Source organism: Vespa mandarinia, chromosome 1 (genome assembly GCF_050613455.1).
Source record: "Vespa mandarinia isolate Hongniang chromosome 1, ASM5061345v1, whole genome shotgun sequence".
Taxonomy (NCBI): Eukaryota; Metazoa; Arthropoda; class Insecta; order Hymenoptera; family Vespidae; genus Vespa; species Vespa mandarinia.
In genome coordinates, this window is record NC_140810.1 from 354,711 (window position 1) to 371,422 (window position 16,712).

Genomic DNA, 16,712 nt, shown 5'->3' on the forward strand with positions numbered 1-16,712 from the left:
GTACAATTGTTTAAACAATTAAAAATACATACGTGTATGAATTACCTTTCATAGATTTTTTTTTTTCACACATCTTATTGAACTAAACTTCGTAATCTTGAATTGATGTCGATTGAAATGAAACTTTCCTTTACAATTAACATTAATGACACTAATTATTTAAATTATTAATTATCTCGATTGACATTATCTCATATAAACTATAATTCTATTTCCCACTATTTGATCCATCTTATTAGATTAGACTTTTGCCGCTCATTTTTCAAATAAGATCTTAAATGCGTCAAATCTAATAGGCGTATTTTTATTATGTTAAAAAAAAAATGGCGACTGGCGAGCAAATATGTCGAAAAGGAATAGGACGAATGACGACGTTCGATAGAAAATCTTCCAACGGTTGCAAAGCTCCTTGTTCCATTGAACGCAGCCATTGGCTATTTCCGTGCTCGTTAATACTGTTAAAAATGCTAATAATACTGACGGTCGTATATAGAAATATTCAACTAACCTTCATTACCGACCGAGCAACGAGATCGATCGACTAACAAGTTTGAAAAATCATCGCATTCGAATCATTTGTTTTTTATTTTTAGAAATATTCTCTATCAAAGATATTTAATCATGTTTCGCATCGTTATATATAGAATTTTACCATTCGATTATTTTTAGTTCATTTACGTTCGAGGATACTGACAAGTGGCGCTATACAGGGAAGCTCTTTCTTCGTTTACCGCGTCGATAAAAATGTTTCTCATCGATTAGAAAATACGTCGTTAATTAGACAAGTGAAAAATATTTTACGAATTAAGTAATCGTTTGGTCGTTAAAAAAACTAACGATTCTATTTAAAAGATTAAACAATTAATCTTTCAAATATTATCGTTAATGAAGATTTATCCAAAAAGTGACGGTAAAGCGCCATCGTGGTATAAAACTGACAAACGATAACGATAGACTTCAAACTGACAATTCAGAACCAGTTTCAACGAGAATCAAAACGTTTCAAAGATCGTTGGTATAACGGATAATTATAACGGGGAATGCTCGATCGAAGCTGAAATTTCTTTAAAGAAATGTATTTGCTCGAGGATCGTGATGGACGATCGATCGATTTTTCAAGTTTTCTTTCTTGAGAAGATTCGCATGGATCTCTTACGCGAGAGAACTTTATAGAATAGGTTATCAATTAGTCACTTTGAGTACGTTAATAGTTTGGCGCGCGCGTAAGCGGGTGAGAGAACGGAGCGGAAAGGGTGGAATGGAAAGAGGGAGGAGAAAGGGTGAGTACGCTCTACGTGCATTCACCCTCCGTTACCGTGGCGCAAACTCTACCCGCTCTCGCCCCCGCCATTATCCTTCGTGCAAAAGGTCACGTACCACCGCCCTCTCGATCGTTCACCTCGTCCTGGGACTCGCGCTACCGGCAGGTTAAAGTGGAAGGTACGAATAACGCGTTGAATCCTTTCTTCCCTCTTTAGGATCCTTTTTTTTTTTATATTTCTTCGAGAGTATGCATTAACGAATAATAATCATATCGTTGATATTACGTTTCATTTTCCAGCTACATTATCTCGAATCTCTCAAACGTTCATAGTTCAACGGACAATACTTCATCGAGAATTATTTGGAGTACGTCGAGAAGCAAGAATGCCTGTCTAGATATCTGTGTATACATTAGGTATATCCGTTAGCAGGTAAATCGATAAAAGTTGAGGACTAAACGAGAATAGACAATCCATGTCGGCAGAAGAGGCATTAAAATTTTACGTTAGAAACGTAATTGAGAGAGAGAGAGAGAGAGAGAGAGAGAAGGAGGTAGGAGGAGATGAAAAGCAAGTAAAAGCAACCCTCTTGGCAGAGCCGCTGAGTCCACATTCCCCTCTGCGATTTCACGCGGAATGTTTTCGCATACCGAAGACGTTAAATCGTACGGAAAATTCAACGCGACATCGGATGGTCGTTGCAACGCGCGAAAGCGAGCAAAATAGAGAGAAACATAGAGAAAGAGAAAGAAAGAGAGAGAGAGAGAGAACTAGAGAGAGGTAGCTTCTCCGGGTGGTAGCATCGAGCCTCGCAGTCTGCAGGATCCGCAGTCCGGAACTGTGATTTCGGACGGAGGGAGAGAGAAAGCAAGCTGCGAACGAGAGGTAAGCTCGGAGTACTAGAAAGAGGGAAAGAGAGAACGTACGTTGCACCCAAGCGAAGGGAGTGTCCCGTGCAGTCCATCCCCGCCGCCCTCTGCCAGCACCCTGTCGGTGATACCATAGCTACGACCCTGGATTCCATGTCTCCCGGGCTGCACCAGGGGGTGAACGCCCTCGCCTGACCCAGACTCAGAATCGATCTCCATTCGTTGCACGCTTGGCAAACCCTCCTGTCCACCCTCCCACTTCCACCCATCTTCGGCCACCCACCGTGCACTGCCTGCTCGGAAAGAGGCAACTTTTTTTTTCTTCCACCTTTCTCTCTCTCTCCCTCTCTCTCTCTCTCTCTCTCTCTCTTTCTCTCTTCATCTATCTCGACTCTTCCTCTCATGGATTTTCCTCCACGGATACGTCGCTCGTGATTTTAGAAAAAGTGTCAACGAGGCCGAGAGCAACCGAGTCTTGAAAGATCCTGCTAGCTCTAGGCTACTTTGTACTTTTCCAAATTACAAACACGAGACTTTGAACATACTCGGTTTTCAAGCAAAAATCACCCGGGACTGTATACATAGCTCTATATATATATATATATATATATATATATATATATATATATATATATGAAATAGGATATCGTCATAATAAAATGATTTAATTTCGTGTTAGTCAAGACGCTTCGACGTTACAGAAAGCATTTCGATAAATCATCTGGGATAAGTCAAGCGGTTTTATTGAGACTCAAAGAACCGCTCTAGAAATCGAAGGATGGAAGGATTATCGAATTTGCAGTTGCTTCGGTTTCTCTTTCTCTCTCTCTCTCTCTCTCTCTCTCTCTCTTCGTTTTTCATCTCGTCGTCCGACTAACGATTTCCAAGCTCGATGAAAGTCAGCTGAGAGAGCAGGGGTGCATGGAGCGCATAAGCGAGCGCTACACGACTCGAGTCGCATTCTTCTCCTACACTTTCTCGCAATCTTGAGGGCGTTACGCAAAGTCCAACGGACTTTTTTAACGACCCGTTCTCGAGAACGTTCAACGTTTCCAGGCGAGAGGGTGAGCGAGAGAGGGAGCACATTAACGTACCCCCTTCGAACATTATACCTAACACAGTACCGTCTGTAAGACATCGTTCTCTTCAACGCTCTCGAGAATATTACGAGGCAAAGCGCAACAAAAATATATTCGACGGATTCCGTCCCTTCTCGATATCTCCGATCGAAACACGCTACAACGTCGCCGATGACGTGCCGACGGGGCCAGAGGTGAAGGACCCCGTTCGATATTTTTATTCTCGAGTTTTATAACTCGAGTTGCGAGTAAATTTTTTGTTGAACTTTTTTAAAAGATAATATGCTAAATTCCTAGCTCGCGACAATGAGCATATATGTAGGCGTATAAAATTTCTAAAGAAAAGTATAGTACGTACGTTTGACTGCAATATTATTAAAATTACTGCAATATTATTAAGAGATACAAATGCAAGTGGAAAATGTATACAAGGCATTGTACGTTCCCTCTCGCGTTCGTTTCCCCAAAAGGGAGTCACAATTTTGATACAAAGTGAATTCAGTTTCTATGCTTTCTCGGTAAAGGAGCTCGAACCTCGGCAGAATTATTTCGAGGAAACGCGCCGTATCTCAACGGCAAAGAAGCGATACTTGTCTTCCAACTGTGAAAACGAGGTCATTTCGTAGCAACCCTCCTCCGTCCGTTCGTACGTCCCCCATCGATGCATCCCCCTCGCTCTCAAGCTCTACCCCCACTCTTTTCCGCTCGGAGATATGTCAACGCTTTTGCGGAACAATCGGTAGAATAGTTCAGTGCACCAACGGAGAGTTCGTAGAACTCCTCGCTCACGGTTGCGCATTCGCCGTGCGTCGCGCTCTCCTCGATTCCCTTCGAACGAACTACCCGATCACAAACTTTCAACTTTTCTCTCATTTATACGATCTACGAAAAGTGGACAATAAAAAATTTCGACGTGACAACTACGATAGAATTTAAACTGACATTTCTTTTCCTTTTCTTTTCTTTCTTTTTCTTTTTCTTTCTTTTTTTCTTTTTTTCTTTTTTTTTTATATACATATAAAACGAACTTGGAAATGTAGAGATCCTATTGCCCGACGTTCTTACAAATTAGAATAGATGCCATAAAAATTAGTTTATTTTGATTTCACACGGGACAACGCTCTCAACTATAAAATAACGTTGTAATCATAAAAGTTAATGGAATTGAAAAAGTTATGGGGAAGTAAACTTTTTCATTTCCCAACTCGCGACGCACTTTTCTACTACCTCATTTGAATCCCCTTTCTTCGGTTCTATCTTCAAGGCGAGACAAAATTATGCGCCTTCTAATAGATATGCGTTCGTGCTAAAGTAAACGATCTCTGTAATTATTTATTCGTCTAGTAATTGGAAGCCGACGATCTCGCAGTCGACGGTACTCGCAAACGGAACTTGCAAGCGACTCGACGCGGCCCCGCCTATAATTCGCATGCGCCTATGTACCAGACATCGGTGCTCTTGGAAATGCAGCTAGATCAATAATAAAGATATACGGATTCGATCGTAATTTAGATCGATATATATTCTATGATCGAATCTCCCTCTTAAAAAAGAGAAAAATAAAAGAAGAAGCAAACACTTTCGATGTCTATCCTTTTATTTTCTTTAGTAAATTTTTATACGACACTATTTACGAGAGTAATTTTAATAACTATGAGAAGTAGTTTACAGTTGTCATTATTTATCGATCGCTTTTTCGACCAAAATCGAACCGATAGGAAGATATCGTAGCATCGACGTTTAATCACGAGAGGAGACAAAGTAGAATTTCGATCGAGTCGGAAATCGTGGCCGGGAAGGGAAAAGGGCGTGGGCAATGTTTTGTTGGAGAATGGCGAGAAAGAGAGAGAGAGAGAGAGAGAGAGAGAGAGAGAGAGAGAGAGAGAGAGAGAGAGAGAGAAAGAGAGAAAGAAAGGGGGGAAGAGAGAAGAAGGGGCAGAACGGAAGAAAGGAAAGTACCGAGACGAGTAAGAGAGGAAGAGGGTCTGGTGCTTCAGGGTGGCGTTGACGGTGGTGGCTTCGATGGTAGCTTCGGTGGTGGTGTTGTCGACGGCGTGTGCCGGGAGGCCGCTCGGGCCGCGCATGCGTTCCAGCTACGGCCCTGACTGCACCGCAAGGGTGGTTCAATGTTACGGGAGGGCACTGACCCGAGCCAAGAATCCACCCCACGGTGCACCGAGGTAGCTACACCCCTGATACTCCGCGCCACCCCTTTCTCTCTCTCTCTCTCTCTCTCTCTCTCTCTTTTTGTTCCTCTCTATAGGTAACACTACTACCAACGGCATCAGCACCAGCACCGGCACTACGAACGAGGGTGCAGCAGTGGCACGGCCCGGGGTAACCATCATCTACCTCTCACAAATCACCTGGACCTCCGTTCATGGGCTGGCTGCTTTATCCACCTCTCTCGAGCTAAAGAGAGATAGATAGCCGGTCTATTTCAATGCTTATTTTGTGAATGAGCCTAAGGGATATGCAAATATTTATATATACACACACATATATATATATATATGTATATGCATATGTATATGTATATACATAATTAGTATAGAATTATGGCAAATGCATACATAAAGATAATTCCTTGGAGATAGATCTTTCTTCAAAGTCTCTTTTTATTTATTCCCAAACAAGAAAGATATTTAAATGATATACATATAGGTAGTCTCATCGATTTCGAGATATACCGATTTACGTTTTCTTCTTTTCTCGCGCAAAAACGTTCAACGACTCGATGATAGTCGTTGAATCGATTTATGGAATAGAGGGTAAAAATTGCGGGGACACAGTTAACGTTCGTGCTTCTTGCTTCACCTCGATATTGTTACAGGGAAAACGATGTAGGATAATTAATAATGCAGACGTCTACTTTACTATGTCCATCTATTTTTATCAACGTAGGTGAACTAGTCGAGACTAGATACTTTCGCGATTAAGAGATGTTCTAATCCAACGACTGTACGATTTTCGACGGAATTTTAACGGAGGACGACAAACAGAATTATGTCGTCGATCGTTGTACGAATTGGAATTTAAGCGAAGTTGAAAAGAACGAATTATCGTCCGAGTAATCCATTGATCGTGATTACGAGAGTGGTTAGTTCGACCAAAATGAAAATGATTTATTCTCTTTCATGTTCTTTATGGTCGTATAAAAGTATTAATTAATTAAAAATATCCAGAGATATACGTGATAGCGTTCGCACTATGATCGTTACCAAGAAAAAGGCTCTCACTTTATATTGGAACTTTTCGATTCAATTCGAGCGAGTCTCTCCGATTCAATTTTCATTCCAGGGCCATTTTGATTCTCGAAACTTCCGGCGGATTTATTCGCGTAATTGAGAGATTGGAATCTCGCGGTGATACCGTGGTTGATTCTACGAGGCCCGTTCGACCCTTCGGGTCACTATCCTCGTCCAAGATATTCCCCTCGTTTGCTTCGATCATCGAAAAAGGGGTAGTTTTTGGCCGTAGGCGAAAAACGAATCGCGGAACGAGAGCGAGATGCTCGAAGATATTAGAAGATGGAACGTCTCGTCGTATGTCGCGTCATCGGAACAGTATTTTTTCGATTTTCCGAAGCAAAATGCTTGAGAAAAAGTGAAGGACTCTTTTCGACTCCGAAGCCGAAAGGCATGACTTTTTTCTCTTCGAATTGTTTTACTTTTTATTTTATTTTTTGTCTCACTTTATCGCCACGTAATCACGAGGGCGAGAATAAATACTAGACGGTAATCGTGATAATTAGACGATTCGCTTAAGAAGGTTTCGTCGAATTAAACGGTTACATACGTATAAAAATTCTGTAAGCGTGAAAATTGAATGTACATATATACGAAGGTAAAAGGGAAGGAGTCCTTTAGCAGGATTACGAACGTTAAACGTCGGATGTTGGCTTCCATGGACGCCTATATAATTGGCACTCGAGACGAACCGGTAGGGGGGGTTTTAGTGGGGGTTGACTTGGCGGTTGGGTCGATTCCCTGTTATGCTAATTTGTCAACGGTCGGCCCCAGGGTAGTCGACTCGAGCTTAAAAATTATTTCACTCTGGCCGACCTTTTTTCTCTTCCTCTTCTCTCCACTCATTTTCCTCATCCATCTCCTTTTCCATTCTCTTAACGCGTTTCTTTTTCGCTCTTTATATCTTCGCATAAGTATCTGGCTCTTCGGAATCAAGGCCACGAGATTATACGAAACCAAGAACGTTCGTTGCACCGAATGATTTCTCTTCTTTCAGCGTTCAACGAAGGATTGCATCGCCTCTCGCATTCGTTTTCCTCTCCTCGAGTTTTCGTTGCACTACGCCTGTCGAAAGAATAGACGAGAAGAAATTACGAACTATCATAGTCGTCTAGATGAAGGAGAAGTATCGCTCCGTTCGTGCTTGAAGCCGGAGTAAAAATTAATCAAGGAAGGGAGAGAGAGGGAGAGAGAAGTTCTTTCTAAAAATTTCATCTACGATCGAAAGATCTCTGAAGGTTTACCGACGTGTTGGGAAAATCTGAGATATAAATTTTCCCAAACGTGTACTTCACTTTTATCGCCGTAAAATTGCAGTTTTTTTCTTCCTATCCTCCTCTATTTCTTTCATTTTTTTTTTTTTTTCAGTTTCAATGAGTGCCTTCGAACGTAACGCGGTATATAGCGCTTTGTCGCATTGAAAGGCAAGAAACAAAACGGTACTTTCGGCAGTGACAGCCCGACAGGGATATGGACCGCGAACAATGGAGGAATATCGATGACGACCCGTTATAACTTTGTGGAAAAGCCAGAAAATCTCTTACGCTCGCATGACTCTCGGATCCCGTACGTTTCACGTGCACGACACGTAAAGATCATACATATCGATATTACCAATGAAAAATTCAATTTCAATCCGATCATGTCCGCATTTGGATACAAATTTTATCGAGCATCTTGTAGGAGGAGTAATTTTTAAAAGGGCTCGAGAAACAACGTTTCGAAGCGTAAACTTTTGGCCAAGAAAATAAAACAAAGCCGGCACGGTGTGGCGCCGTAATTTTCGTCGGGAGAATCGAGGAACGATAGAAACGAGCGAAAGGCTCGAAGGGTGGTAGGCAAGATGTTAGGAAGGAAGGAAGGAAGGAACGGCAGACGTCTCGTTTGGTCGAGACGGTGGGACCGACCCGGTAGCTTCTCTTGGAAAATACGAGGCGCGCTCAAACCATTTCGCAGCTTCCTCGTTTCCGCAGCATTCAACGGTAGCCATAGTCTACGATCGATTCGACATCATTCCACACGTCCGATCGAACGTGTTCCTCGCTCTTTGGTTATAGTTATCTACTATACATCTTTTCTTAACGTTATCGGTTCGCTTCAAAGAAATTTCTTCGATCGTATAGAGAAAGAAAGAGATAGGAATAGTTAGAGTTATTGCAAATACGCTAGACCCTCCTCTTCTTCCTTTCTTTCTGGTGGAATCGAGCAGAAAGAGAGGATAGAGAGAGAGGGAGGGAGAGAATGGAAGAGAAAAACGATAGAAAGAGGAAAATATACACACGCGGAGAGAGAAAAGCAGGAGCGTACGTCGTTATTTCGCGGTGGATGCTGCGGGATCGATAGCGTGGAGAGCCGAAGAGGCAACAGCGAGCGGGAGGATAGAGGGAAAGAGAGAGGGAGAGAGAGAGAGAGAGAAAGCGAGGGAGGGTAGATAAGTGGGAGAGTCGATAGGGAGAGTCTGGCGGAAGGGAGGTGAACGAGGCGAAGGGTGAAACAGAGAAGGACTAGGATCCTGGATATGAAGTTCGTTAAGGAGAAAGAGATGGTAGACAAAGGGTGATTCCCCTGCTCCCATCTCGTCCCCATCACTCTCCCTCTCCCTCTCCATCTCTCCTTTCCTGTCACTCGGTGCACCTTTCTCTCTGTCACTGTCTCCCTCTAGCCACTACCCTTACCACCGAACAACCCCAGGAGTCGATGCATCCAGGGTCGTTGCTACCGGCAGCGAACGATCCAACCTTCCAGGCATTCTCTATCCTCCTCTTTCACTCCCTTCCCTCCTGCAGCCGTCGTGTATGCGTTTTCCTCCCGCCTTTCGTTCTCTTTTTCTCGCTCTCTCTCTCTCTCTCTCCCCTCTTCCCCCCCCCCTCTCTCTCTCTCTCTAGCAGCTCGGCTAGCCTCGTCGACACAGCTCTCGTACGCATCGATACGCGTCGACAGGCGAGCTGCAGGTGCGTCGAGAGAGAGAGAGAGAGAGAGAGGGAGAGAAAGAGATTGAGAGAGACAGAGAGGAGTCGGCTTCGCGATCGCACGTGCGTTGCGCGCGGACGCGCGCGCATTCTCGTATCCCAGCATCATCGCCGCGGCTCATTTCGTGCGACTGCATCAGGGAGCACGCCAAAGACGGGAGAGGGAGAGAAGAGAAGTTGAGAGAGATGAGGATGAGAGACAGAGGTTACGGGCCTCTGCTCACATTGCGTACACGCGCACTGCCCGCACGAGAACTTTTCAAGGACGTCTGCTTAGGGTGATACAAAGAAATAAGAACCTCTCGGAGCTGAGCGTGCATGCGATAACGGTTCGTGCTGGACTCGAGATCGATTCGAGCTGCGCTCGGAGACTTTCGAAGCTTCTATCGCGATTCTTGTTAATCGAATCGCTCTAAGAATTCTTTCGTATATGCAACGAAAAAAGATAACTACGCTGCTACGAAGGAACGGAGTAACGCAATAACTTTTTTCCCTCTTATCTTAATGAGCTCAACTTCCCTAAGTATACTCATAAACCGAAAGATATCGTGACGTCGTCGTTCCGTCGTAGACAGAAATAGATATACGTATGTATAATACGATCTCGATAATAGTATGCCTTCATTATCGCATTCAGTTTATTTACATATATGCAATGTATCGATGACACGCATAATTTCATATTCTTGTGAAATCTAGCCGCGTTCGATGAAGCATATAATTCATTAAAAGAGAAAAGGATCAAAGCAACGGGAGACTATTTGAAATGCTTCGTCGAATAAAGTAATCGAAGGATAGATTTAAAGCCTCTGCAAGGAGCGTGTAGAAGGTCGTACGGAAGCGACGCGTCTATTCGAGTATGGCGCCACCTTATGTTTTCTCGTAAACGACTTGGCTCGGCTTGTCGAAATAATTATCACGGTGTCGTTCGATCACGCGTTCAAGATTTACGCTTTCTCGCGGCTAAAGTTTCTGGAAGTCCGAGGATGCACCTCATCTCTCTCTTTCTTTCTCCTTCTATATGCATACCTACGAGTGGTAATAATTATTATATTATCATTAGCCGTTAGTCATCTTCTCTCTCTCTCTCTCTCTCTCTCTCTCTCTCTCTCTCTCTCTCTCTGGAAGAAGAAGAAAGAGAAGGAGAAGAAGAAGGAGAGGGAGAACGCGGCATCGTGAATTCGTGGAAGGGAACCCGAGGACATGACGGAAGGTGAATCCGCGGTGTATCTTTGGCTAGATATATGTCGGTATATATAAACACGCACGTATACGAGCCGAGTCGCATGAATATTTATTTTCTGGCAGCGCCACTAAATATTATTCATTACCTATTCGCATTTACATGTAGACTGCGGAGGGGAGCGCGACGTGAGAGTGTCTTTGCACCACGGAAGGAGAAATTAAATACGAGAGGTACCATGTCTCGACTTCTTCGTCCTCGTCCTTCCACTGGCTTCCTCTTATTTGATCTTTCAAAGAGAGATTCTCCGCTTTCGTTCCTCTCGATACTTTTTATTCTTCCTTTGCCTTCGCATTTTCGTTTTCCATTAAGAACGACAATTGTCTTTCTTTAAAATGAAATTTTTCGTCACTCTTAAAATCAATTTTTTTCCAATAGAGGTAGAGAAAATAGAGATGGAGAGAGAGAGAGAGAGAGAGAGAGAGAGAGAGAGAGTGAGAGGGAAAGAGAGAATCTCTCTAATGCGGATAATGTGCGTGGCTGTGCATAAAAATGATCCGAGAAAGAGAGAAAGAGAGAGAGTGAAAGGAAAAGGAATGCGTTAAAATAGGAGATCAACGCTCGCTTAATCTATAAAATAGGAAACCGCTATTCTTCAAGGAGATCGGCAATCGTGGCAAATTTTCATCGTTCATCGAGAAATATATGAGGTCGCAACAACTACGATGGCGATACGACGTGCGGTTTATGTACCGCGATATGCAAATTCATCGAACGATAACCCCAACATCGATCGTGCTTCGAAAAGGCGGGAAAAATGTTCCCGAAATATATACAATTCCGATAGACTTTCGTCTGTACGTTTCTTTTTATTCGTCGTATATTGGAAAGTTATTCGTACAGCTGACATTTGATAAGCTCTTTGGAAATCGTCGAAACGAAAGTAATTTGGCTTTACTTTAGAGCGGAGCGCATTGAATCACGGTTTATATACTGGTACGCTTTTCGTATTAACGTTCACTGTTCTTATCTTTCGATCATGCGCTAAAAAGGGATATAATTATCCTTTCAGATATATTTAGATATGCTTTAATATCTTCATTTTGCGCTCGAGCACAGTCGAGTAAGATCAAAGAGTAATTCGAATAACTTCGTTTATCATTTAATTTTAGAGAAAGACCCGATATTTAAATGACAAGGTTAACAAACATTATCTCATCTTAAGGTAAACCGATATCCTTCCTGTCGGCCTCGTAATTTTATGCTCGCCATCGAAGGAGGTGTCAAGAGCGAATATCAAACACGTGGCGAGGAAAGAAGAAGAAGAAGAAGAAGAAGAAGAAGAAGAAAAAAGGAAAAGCAGAAAAAAAGGAAAAGAAGCAAGGTGGTCGGACAAGCTCGTCTTTGTATTTCGATAAAGACGAAATTCGTGCGTGCGAGAGGGTTGAAGACGGTCCGGAGGCAGTTGACGTCAGCCAGGTGGCGTCAAAGCGTACATCGGTCGTGCTCGAATGCAAAGGATCCACGTATAAGCGTGCGTAAGTACGTAGGAACACGTAAGAAGCACGAGTCCAGTCACGCGTCGGGCCACGAGCCGAGACATCAGCGTCGAAACGAGAAATGCGAGGATGCTCTTCGTACGAAATAAGGAACAGCGAGTCCCAGCTGGGAGACAGCTGCCAGCCACTAACACCTGCCTCTTCCTTCCTCCTCTTTCTCGACGAGACTCGTTTTGAGAATCATCCTTTCTTTTTCTACCTTTTTTCTTCCCCCATTCGTTCCTCTTGCTCACACTTAAACGGACCTTCTTTTGCGAAAGGGAGGAAGAAAGGTACCAGCAGCAGGAGGAAGCTGCGTGCGGGTGCCAGTCAGCAGGTGCTGCCTTTTTCTTACCTCGTTTCTCTCTCCCTCTCTCTCTCTCTCTCTCTTTCATTATCGTTATTAGTGCAGTCCTCTTTTGCGCTATTGTCCGAACACGTCCGACACGCGGTGTCACTATGAAAAAAAAGAAAAAAAAAAAAAAAAGAAAAGAAAATAAAGAAAAGAAAATATATCGGGGTCGTCGCTTCTTCCGGAATGCTCCACTTCGTAATGAAATGTCCTTCTTGTTCAACGTCGACGTGGACTCTTCTCCCTTGTGGTTCGAAGGTTCGAAAAGAAAAGAAATTTTAAACGTACGATATGAAACTGCGATGATCATTGTAATCCCGATAACGTCGTGATTACAATGATTAAAAAAGAAAAAGAAAAAGAAAAAGAAAAAAGGTATAAAAGGGACGAGGAGGAACGAGAAAAGTAAATATTTCTTTATATATGCGGAAACGAAATTCGAAAATGGTCGAAAAGAGAAGAAGAGCTATTCGATTAAAGAAGAGAACTTTGGGAATTTTCAATTAAAAGATACTCCAAGCGTTCCAGTTACTACTTATCGACGAGAGATTCCCCTTCTTCTCTTTCTTTGTTTTTTTTTCTTTTTTTACAAAGGATAGATAAAGAAAAGAAAGAACGGGAAAACTCGAGATTCGATCTATCGCATTCGTGTTCTTCGATTTGATATCCCTTCGGTGGACGCGAACGAAGCAGGAAAGAAAAAAAAAGAGCCTACATTATACGCTGGCACGATCTCGCCTGCCCATCATCTCTTCTTTTGCCGTATCCTCTTTCTCTCTCCCCCCTCTTTCCCCTCCCCTCTCTCTCTCTCTCTCTCTCTCTCTTTCCAACAGTAGGCAGCCCTGTTCAGCCCCCACCAGGACTCCCACGTGGCACGGGCGCCGCGACCATATAAACGAGCACGCGCCACCACCTGCTCCTTATTATCCCCACTCTGCGAATAAGGAGCACCCCTCCAGCATCACTGCATCCCTCGTGACCGCCCAAGCCGAGTCGTTATATTCGAGCGCGTTACTACTCTGAGTACATCCAAGACGGATGGATATCCGTCCTCCCTCTCTTTCTTCCTCCTTCCACCCCCATCTCTCTCTCGCTCTCTCTCTCTCTTTCTCTCTCTCTGGCCCTTTTTTATACGCATTTTTTCTTAGAGGATATTTCAACTTTCGATCTTTCCTCGCTTCTACCTTATTCATTATTAATATGTTTTTGACATATACCGAGATAATATGACGTTATGTAGGTAATAAAATACTGAAAAACAAGACCGTAGCATTTTCTATGATCAATAATAGATCCGCGTTCATTTGGATAATGAGGACGGTACATTTAATCTTAGGATTCCATCTAGCTTTCCTATTTCCTATTCGCATATAGGATATGTATAATAGAGGAGAATTTATCGCCTGCAGCGCGCAGACTCCGTCGTGTTCGAGAATGGTCGTTCCATTCGATGTACTATATACTTTGGTACGTATGTACTCGTATGTACGATACATATACGCTCGAACGTAGCCGGTTGCGATGAAATCCTAATCGTGATATCGGAAATAATGGCAGCGATAATCATCGAAATGGCCAAGGGTACGATAACGAAGCTGGCTGCGATTTCGTTTAAATTTGAAAGATCGATAACGTCGATATAATAATTGAATGGAGAGCATAGATTACGACAAAAAAGATATTGGGCAAGAAATTAAAGTCGTTCTATGGCCAAAGAAAAAAAGAAACTCGTTGGGGGTGGTATTTATATCATTGTCTCGTACTCTTTTCTCTCTTTTCATTCTTACGCTCTCGCTTCATCGTTCGAGAAGCGCAGGGACAACTGGAGGGTTGGAATTGCCGCTTAAAATATTCAGCAGTCTGGCCTTGTAACGGCAGACGCGAGGGAGGAATGATGCAGGGGTGGGCCAATGGAGAGTAAGTTGGAAACGTCGAGGGGTTAGCGCCGATCCGTGTATCGCCATAGATGAAACTAAGACCTTGAAGACCAACGACGACGACAACGAATAGGATATGGATACAACTGCGAGAGTAAATATCGTCTTACGACTTTCTTATTTTTTTTTCGTGGTAAAAGCCATAATACGATCTCTCTCTCTCTCTCTCTCTCTCTCTCTCTCTCTCTTTCTCTTTCTCCATCATTATATCATTTTATCTAGTTGAGTGATTAATCAGACAATCCTGAAATTCCAAAGCAAAATGAATAGTAGATACTTATGTATCTAATTTTATGAACAGCTTTTGACGCACACGAGGATAAAGACGAACATTGTATTTAGTATGAAATGCATTTGACGAAAAGGGATTCACCGGATCGATGCTTTCCTTTGATTTCAAGTGAATTCGAGCGGCGTATAGTCGAATGCGTTACGTTAAAGCACGGAGCAGACATCAAAGATGTTCTAGCTACGTTGTGCTACAACGACAACCACGCTTTCCTGGATCCACGCAACACACTCGTCAGAAGAAATATCTGTTCCCTATCCATTAGAAAATGAAATACAAGCCTCGAGTAAGTGTGATATCGTTCGGTTATCTCGATTTTTTCTCATATATTTTCCTATGTTGGCCGTTCGTTTGCGCAAACAAAATGGAAGGCAAGAAATTTATGTCGATTTGCGATCGAAGAAAAGGTATAATAAGATCGATATTGCACCTGGAACAAGTCGATGAACAGCTCGGGAAAGCAGCTGCCAGCCTTAAGCTCGGGGACGTCTCAACGCGATGAAGTGAGAGAGACAGAGAGAGAGAGAGAGAGAGAGAGAGAGAGAGAGAGAGAGAGAGAGAGAGAGAGGAAAGAAGGTTCCTCGCTCGCTCCGATGATAGTTGGCTATGTTGTGGGAGGTAGAGTGTCGGCGGGAGCTGATGGCGGAGGCGGAGTAGAATGGGAAGGACAGAAAGAGATACGAGGGATGGTAGCAAATGCCGGGATGCTGATACGATGGTGGGCCCCAGAGTAACCCTCCTCTTTCATCCCTGCTTTACCTTCTTCTCTCTCACTCCCTCTGATTCTTCGTCTCTTTCCTTCTTCCAGCTTTTCACATAATATCGACGACTAGCTATGCTATACAAGAGAGAGAAAGAGACCGAGAGAACAGCCACTTGTATTCGCATTTGCGAATCATATCGCGCGATATTCGCAGACGAAGCGTATTTCCACAGCTTGTCGTCGTCGTCGTCGTCGTTGTTGTCGTCGTTATCGTCGTCGTCTCTTCGATATTCGCGGAATCCATGTTTTCGAATAGAAATTATAAATGAAACTAATAGTATCAAATGTTGTTCGTTATCGCGAGCACAATGACAATTGGAGAAAAATTTGTTCTCTCTGTGTGGACAATTGATAAAAGAACGCATTTTTGAGAGTAATCTTGTAACGTTTACATCCACATTGCTCTCTCTCTCTCTCTCTCTCTCTCTCTCTCTCTCTCTCTCTCTCTCTCTGTCTCTCTCTCGTTTAATGGAACCGATTTGATTCGTACGCAATAACGCACCTCTATTGCTAATTACGCGATCGAATAAGAACGGGTAATAAATGATCGACATAGCTGCGAGCAATTTGAATTGATCTCGTATGTGGCCGCGAATGGTTCATTAAATTATCGTTTCGCGCATTTGATAAACTCGAGTCTGGTAATTATGATCGAAGGATACCGAATAAATTGACGCATCTGTAGTAGCTCGGAGGTAATTCTAAGATAGAAGTTGATGTCACGATGAATAATCGGCCGACTTATCGTCGATAGAGTTTTATTTGAATATGTCTCATCCGTGTTCGTTTACTAAACGACAAAATATCGAGCTCGGAAGTTCGATTAATTGCAAAAAAGTAAAAGGAAAGTAGTACTATTGTAATTGAGAGATATCGTTCAACTCATATGTACTTATATCTCGTGTTGGTCAAAAGTAAACTCGCTTTCATATCGATAACCAAAGTTGTTTATTCCACTGGTTCTCCGCACGAGCACCCAATTAATTAGCAAAGGCAAAGAACTCCGATACTTTTATAAAACGGGACGAATTGCGTCACCGTCGCGAAATCGCTTTAACGACTACCGATACTAACATTTCGCTCGTGTGCGTGCACAGGCTAATTAATCTCGACTATATATCTGAACCATGACGCCAATGGAGTAGGGATGAAATAATTCAGGAGCTTCGTCAGAAAGGGTTTGTGGCACCTACCCTCGATTTTCCAGATCCCCTCTCTCTTTC

At 43.0% G+C, this 16,712-nt stretch overlaps 1 long non-coding RNA gene across 1 annotated transcript; it reads right to left on the reverse strand.

Moving 5' to 3' along the window:
* Positions 1 to 7,039: 7,039 nt before the first annotated feature.
* LOC146873256 (uncharacterized) lies at positions 7,040 to 9,226 on the reverse strand. The gene is made up of 2 exons (XR_014983117.1): positions 9,134 to 9,226; positions 7,040 to 7,523 (listed from the first exon to the last, which is right to left on the reverse strand). It is a non-coding gene; the product is annotated as an uncharacterized LOC146873256 (long non-coding RNA).
* Between the last annotated feature and the right edge of the window lie 7,486 nt (positions 9,227 to 16,712).